This window comes from Lucilia cuprina, chromosome 5 (assembly GCF_022045245.1).
Source record: "Lucilia cuprina isolate Lc7/37 chromosome 5, ASM2204524v1, whole genome shotgun sequence".
Classification (NCBI taxonomy): Eukaryota; Metazoa; Arthropoda; class Insecta; order Diptera; family Calliphoridae; genus Lucilia; species Lucilia cuprina.
This window is the reverse complement of record NC_060953.1, coordinates 14,414,704-14,421,209: the sequence shown is the minus strand read 5'-3', so window position 1 is coordinate 14,421,209 and position 6,506 is coordinate 14,414,704. Positions and strand designations below refer to the sequence as shown.

Here is a 6,506-nt window from a genome sequence, read left to right as displayed (position 1 = left end):
GAACTAGAACAGAACTAGAACAGAACAGAACTAGAACAGAACTAGAACAGAACTAGAACAGAACTAGAACAGAACTAGAGCAGAACTAGAACAGAACTAGAACAGAACAAGAACAGAACTTCAGAAGTTCTAAGGAGCGAATTCACATTCGTTTTCAACAATCTTAACATATTAACCATTGTCAGTGTGTGCAGAATCAGTCCATATTTGATCCAAATTTCTTTACATGCGGAATATTGTTTTCTATGCTTATATTTAGTTGGTGCAGGATAGTTTATAGTTGGATTAACCATGCTTTCTTACTATTATTTATATATGTATGTATGTATATATACATACGTTGGCCTTACACTTTTCACTACCAATAAAAGGAACTTAAAGAAACCTGTAGAAACAAAGTTTTAAATGCCACAGCAAGAAAAAAGAGCAACAAACTTTGTAGTTTGTGATATAGAAAAAGTTTTTACTTCCGTTTCCTTCAATTAAAAAATAGAAATTTTGGGAGTCATGAGAAAGTTTTTTGTTATTTTATTTATATAAATATTAAAAAATATATATAAAATAAAATAAACGACTTATTCAAAATAGATCGCCCAAACAGACAGACAGAAACATTTGATGAATAACAATAGTTACATTAGATTTAGCAAATGTATAACATACAACGTACACTGATATGACTTATCATAATATAAGAACGTTTATACTTAGGGAAGACTCGATCCCCAAAATATTTAATAACTATGGTGTAGATTTTTTTCATTTTTTTATAGAAAATTCAACACAAAAGACACGTAGATATCTATGTAATATATATGTATTATAGTTATTTTATTTGTTCGAAAAAATTAAACACGTTAAAAAACTGGAAAGTTCATTAAAAACAATGGAAAAACATGTCAGAATATGTCATTGCATGTATTTTAGAAACGTGATAACGAACATTATTAAATGCAATGGGTTATGTGTCATTTTTGAATTTCAATACAATTATATAGTATGACATTATCAATCGAATATTCATAAAACTTATTTTACAGTAGAAACGCAGTTTTATAAAACTCAAGAATACAGAAAACAAATTATAGAAATACGAATGGAAAGATATTGTCATTTAAGCCCGATTATTTGTTACTTTACAGTCCCAACAATAACTTACTAACACAATAGACCTTTTAACATATAAAAGTGGGCAAGTACTTCCCACGTTCGTTTACAAATAGGGAGTTATATAAGTACTTACTTCGAGTTATGTTACTGATTTTGTTTTTGAGAAAAAATTGCCAACGAGAAATATGTCCACTGCGTCTACTATTGATTTTGAAACCAATACGTCAGGGCTAAAAAGTAATTACTTACATAAGATATTATTTGTAAGTCATTACGGGACTATCTCTAAGTAATTCAGACAATGCCGTCATAGATGCTTTCGAATTCACAACATGCTATTTGTAGAATCACTGAAGATGGATTAACCGTGATGAAATGGGACTACACTGATGTGGAGATAACCATCTGTTTATATACTTTTAAGCAGCACTGGCTTTCATTTACTAGTTTCAGAATCTGAGATGACCGATGTTCTACATTGTACATTATGGCAGAATTGAGGCAGGAGGGAATACGAATTATAGAACGATTGCAATTTTGAGAAAACACTCGGTGGTCGCTTTAAAGTAATCCCTTTCTATACCCTACACTACTATAGTGGGTATCATATTGTCGGCAATAAACGACTATACATTCATACTAATCATACTCGGTGGCCACGTTAAAGTACTTCATTCTTTTACCCTATACCACTAAAGTGGGCATCATATGGTAGGTCATATACATTCATCTGGTTGATTTGTGCATTCTTTTGAATCCAATGATCACCGAGAGATCACTCCTATTCTTATAAATCAAATTTGTTTCGTTAGTAACACAGCTAGATATATCATGAAAAGGCTCTTGCAAAAGATGTTGTTCTAATCCTATCTTTTTTCAAAACAACTATTTTGTTGTTTACTTATTCCCCTTAAAAGACAAGGATATCAAGGTCTTTTTCATTATACATTCTGTAATAGCTTAAGTGGATCACATGAGTTCCATTTATTCTTTTCCCATTATGAGATCATGTTTATCTCTTTGCGAAATAGTTTCTTCCAGACTCAATCCAATAATTGCAAATTTCTTAACAATAACATTTGTCTCAATGGCTTCATTCTCTAGGCGCATATCATTCCAACTAGGAATTTAGAGCTTTGATTTGATTTAAGATCGATGTCACTGTATTTAGTCATTGGGAAAACGGACAACTAAGTTCACATCAGAGAAAATTCTCGGGGTAGACTAACAACACAACATCAATCGGAAGAACAGTATTTACAGATCATTATTATCTTGTTGTATTCTGTTTCGGAAAATCGTAACAAATCTTGTGAGACACTAACGTATCGTCGCCAGAACAACAGTATTTGCAGGTCATTCTTCTTGTGTTGGTATTCCGATTCTAAAATTAGCAGAAATACTTTTTCTATGATGATGGCTAAAGACTGGTAATGTGTTTTAGTTGTATTTACTTACCCAATAACATACTTTCCTATGCTACATATTGATTCCTTAGAAGTAGTATAACTACTTCTTTTCAGTAAAATGTAATATAAATAGTTATTCATACGATTTTCATATGATTTACATTTACTACATTTTGATTCCTTACTTGTGAGCGTTTGTTATAGGTATTTTGTTGGTATTCTGATTTAAAAAATCGTTACAAAGCTTCCAAAGACACTAACCTATCGCATTCTGATTCGAATAATCCTGTCAAAGCTTACCGCAAAAACCATCTATAGCATCGCAGCGAAAAGCTAGTAATGACTTATAGTTATATAAACTTACCAATTACATATCTTACAAGACCGCCTACTGATTACTTAGATGTAGTCTAATAACTTCTTAATAGTAATGTGTTATATAAATAATATATCGGTTGGTTAACGTGGTAGTGCACTACGAGCTAACAGTCAAGTAGAGTCGATAAGAATCCATTTTGACCGGACCACTTCACTCGTTAAATATCGTATTCAATAGTTTTAGATCCATCCTGTAGCAGTAAGAAATCATACAATATCATCAAACTTAGATCCAGATATTTCACCAAGTTTAGATATGAAGTAACTGCCAAGAAAACGGTTTATTTTCACAAATAGAGCAAGGCATTCACAGAGAAGATGGAAGATAAATTTCCCTATTCCCTCTCTTACTAACTGCGACAGTGTACATTAAAGGGCAGTTTAGGCATACTAGCGTGTCTGCCAAGCATCCAGTGTCCTGTTATTACTGCTATTAATCTCGATATATTACGTCTACTTTGGTTTATAAGGTGACTTTTGCATTTCACACTGAAGGAGGGCCACAATATCTTGACCCTTTATATGTGTCTATGAAGACATCTACTTTTAGCCTTTTGAAGATATAATTCCTGATATAACTACTGGAACGACATTGGTGATATCAAAAGGAGATCCGGTTCTGACAAGCTCATCTGCCTGTTTATTTCCATAATAGTCGCTAGGCGCAGGGACATGGGTAATATCAGACAGGGGACCCAGCCTTAATGGATCCTTCTTGCATTGTCTAACTAATAGTGAGAGAAGTGCTGCTCGACAAATGTTCCTATGTTGCCGCAAATACTGACGTAGTGTAGTGTACAAGCTGACATATTTTAACTTCAAACTTGAGAGGACGGTGGAATATACTTACACCAGCGTCTTTACAGAAGACCAAAGACCGAACCAACACCACACTTCATTTTAGAACCATTTGTAAAGATTCTGGCAGTATAATCGCTAGGTATGTTACATTTCATTTAAGAACCATTTGTAAAGATTCTGGTGGTATATTCGCTACATCACTCGCTCCTGGAGGAAACTCTCACTTTGAAAACTCTATCAAAATCATTTTGTGCGGTAATATAATCAGATGGTTGATTCAAGATTTGAGGTAATTGGCTTAAGATCTTAGCGTGTCCATATGTTCTTGATTTCAAACTTCCGTATGAGTTAAGCTTCGCTGCACTGCAAGCAGATATCGCCACAATATGAAGGATGTGCTATATAGTATTCAGAGCTTCTAAAGTACTAGTTCTTAGAGCACCTGTTGTTATCCCAATGCATGCTGCTCTCTGAACTTGGTGAAGTCCACCATACAAAAGATCCATATAGAAGAATAGGACGTACTATAGGCGCATACATCAATTTAATTATATTGGGACTAATTCCCAATTTCATTCTATATATCTTATGACAGATATAGACGACAATCAGTGCATTCTTGACTCTGTATTGGATGTTGAGTTTCCATGATAAGTTGGATTCTAGAATAAATCCTAGATATCTGGCATTGTTCGGCAAGCTGAAGCCTGGAATCTAGTGAATAGTACCAGTTATATGTTGCTTGTGTATATATACTATATAAATAGTTACTTATTCATTAGTAAGATAAGATAAGATGTATACTTTACTTTCATGCGATTTACATTCACTACTTTATTGTTCCTAAATTGTAAGCATTTGTGGTAAGCAATGACATCATCGTGTTAAAATAATGATTTAAAACGCTACTGGACAAGTTATTAATAACATTTAAACCACTTACTAGGTAATGAAAGTTTTTGTTTTAATCTATTGAGGAGCAACACATGTCTCATGAATTTAGAAGTCAAGTAAGTTGACATAGCTGTCAACATAAATAGATACATATCGTAACAATGTTATCGAGAATCCTCACCATATACATATCTCCATTAACCGATTTTGCTGAATACTCGTGTTGCTGCCCAACAAAACTGTTTTTGTGAATTTAAACTTAATTTTAACTATTTTGTTAAATATTGAAATTTCCATTAAACATTTAATTTATTAAACTAAATTTTTTTGTTCAACTTTACAACATAACTTTTGCAGATTTTCTGCTCCACTTATTTATTTTCTATTTTTCACTGCCAAATTGGCACAGGAAAAAACTTTTTCCTTACAAATAATGAAACTTGAACTAATGGAACAAAAGTTTTTCTTCTTTTTTCTATTTTCATATTAAAAATTATTGAAAATTGCACGATTACAATAGAAGCAGAGTATTAGCAGCAACAGCAGTAGTTCAAATAATACTGATAGTTTATGCAACAAAAAACGTGGCATACGTGATTACACGTTTAAAACGTTGTAACAGGTAATATAGAAGAAAGGTAAATTTCTACAAATGTAATTTAAGAATACTTACTTGTTAAATGCAATTTATTATATAAAATTACAAATAAAAAAGAAAAGCGAAAATTTTATGTTTTGTCACTAAAAAATTTTGCAGCTTAATTTGATTGCTTTAACTTTTTCCATCATTTTAGTAATTTTTATGATTATTTTTCAACGTTTCTGTCCAAACTTCTTTATATTCTAGTTGTTGGTGTAAAGTCATTGACTTTACAACTAAAAGTGGTACAAATGTGTTTAATCCTTTTATACTTCTTACTTCAACATCTCTAGAGCTTAAAGAAAAGAAGTCTGCTGTTGTACAGTGGGCTCGATAGAACAAAAATAAAAAAATATAAGTTTTAAGCTTTATCTTCTGAAAGCTAGAGTCCTTATCTATATTAGATCAACGAACATTTTCTAAACTTTAAATTGTTTCCTTTAGCATACTTCCCCTATAAGTTTTTGGTTTTAATCCTTAATTTTTTGGGCAGCATTTGAGCAAGTTTTGAAAATATCTCTAAAATAATCTTAAATACTCTCAGAAAAATATAATTGTTCTTTTGCTAATCATGACTTATAAAAATATTTTATAAGTCTATTTTTAAAAAAAGAATTACAAAAGAATTACTCTGTGAAAAAAACATTTCATTCAAGTTTAAGCGTTGCAAAAATGACTACAGAATTTATCTGGAATAATCTTCTTTAAATACTATTTTTATACAGAACTATTTATTCAGTTTTCTCTCTTATTTATAAAGAAAAGATTTTTTTCAAAAAATAAAACAATATGCTTATGGTGTTATAAATATACTTGAGAATAATCATTAGGGTAATCCTAAATAGAATAAATGCAAAAGTATATCTCTTGTGATATTTCACAAGTAAGAATGTATTGTCGGGCATAAGCAACAATCTGCAGCTCGCGCACAAGATTTACATGGACATACAGATGAACAGACAGGCGGACGGATAAAATACTCTAAAAAAATCCGTCTTAGTTGGTAAATCAGAGTTAAAACTTTCTACATATGTATATGAAGATGTTAATAGAATACTCTTCGATAATTGTGCTACCTGGTCCCCCCGGGGGCAATCCCGGGGTATATAGAGGTGGCCAATACCTCCAATCTGACCGGGATTGAAAAATTGGTTACAGTCTACTGATTGGCTTAGTCCTTGCATAGATTGCCAGAGGTCAGACCAGAGCACCGCATAATCTGGTACTACGGGTGGCCAGTTGCCCGCAGGACTATGTCCTGGCTGGTCAGTTGG

The 6,506-nt window shown here is 32.3% G+C and overlaps 1 protein-coding gene across 1 annotated transcript in view; it reads left to right on the top strand.

The window, feature by feature from the left end:
- The window catches only part of LOC111684015, a 56,584-nt gene that overhangs the window by 48,014 nt on the left and 2,064 nt on the right, over positions 1-6,506 (top strand). The gene's annotated exons all lie outside the window — the stretch shown is intronic.